Here is a 986-nt window from a genome sequence, read left to right as displayed (position 1 = left end):
CACCCAGCCTCTGCTGGGCCCTCCTGCTGCCCCCTCTCCCCGTCCCCTCCACCCAGGCCTGCCACTGGCCGCACCCAGCTCCTATGAGCCACTGTGTGGGCGCGTCATGCCACACACCCTCCCGTGGGGTCACTTTGTTGTCCAGCTTAATGACGAGAACCTGCCCGAGGCCCCACAGCCCGGAAGGAGCCCGTCCGGAGCGCCCGGGGCCCGGTCCTTGCACAAACGCGGCTTCCGGCCTCGCCTCCTTCCTGTGTGGTCCTTCCTCTCTGCCCCCACACTTGTCCTCGGACTTCCCGAGCCCTGGCCTCGGGCGCTGTGGCATCGGGCTGGTGTGGAGGGGGCAGCGCACAGTCCTGAACAGCCTCAACTGCAGACCGGCCCCAGACAGGATGGCCAGCACCGTGGCGTCGGCTGGACAGACGCAGCATCAGAACTCTTCATCCTTGCACACGTTCCAGCTGGAGGCAGGGCCTGAGGGCAATGACGGTGCCATAGGGTTTGGGGTGGGCTGCCTGGGCCCGGAGGCAGAGGTCAGGAGAGAGGGAACCCCCGCAGCAGGGTGGTGTGGGGAGGAGTTCCTGGAGAGCTTCATGGGACAAGCCCTGAGTTGGGTTTTGTAAGATGAGTAGGAGTTTGCCAGCTACGGAGTCAGAAGAGGAATGAGGCGCTCCCACATGCCCACTCTGATGTATATGTGTGTGAGTTGGGGGTGCCGTGGGGGTTGCTCTATGGGCTGGGAGGGCAAGAGGCCCTGTGTGGCCACCAGGGACCACTCACGCCCAAAAGGGCAGGCCGATCCCAGCGTCAGTCTCAGGATGAACTGGGAAGCTTTGTGGCAGGTGAAGAAACCTAAGCCAAACCCGCGGAGGCCCAGAAGGGAATGTATGGGCTTATGTAACAAAAACAAAACCCAGGACTTGGACCAGTGCCAGGCATGGCTGGGTCAAAGGTGTCCTATGGACTCTGCCCCCCATTTCTGCTGA

This window comes from Myotis davidii, unplaced genomic scaffold, assembly GCF_000327345.1.
Source record: "Myotis davidii unplaced genomic scaffold, ASM32734v1 scaffold67, whole genome shotgun sequence".
NCBI classification, from domain to species: domain Eukaryota; kingdom Metazoa; phylum Chordata; class Mammalia; order Chiroptera; family Vespertilionidae; genus Myotis; species Myotis davidii.
Note: the sequence above shows the minus strand (reverse complement) of the source record.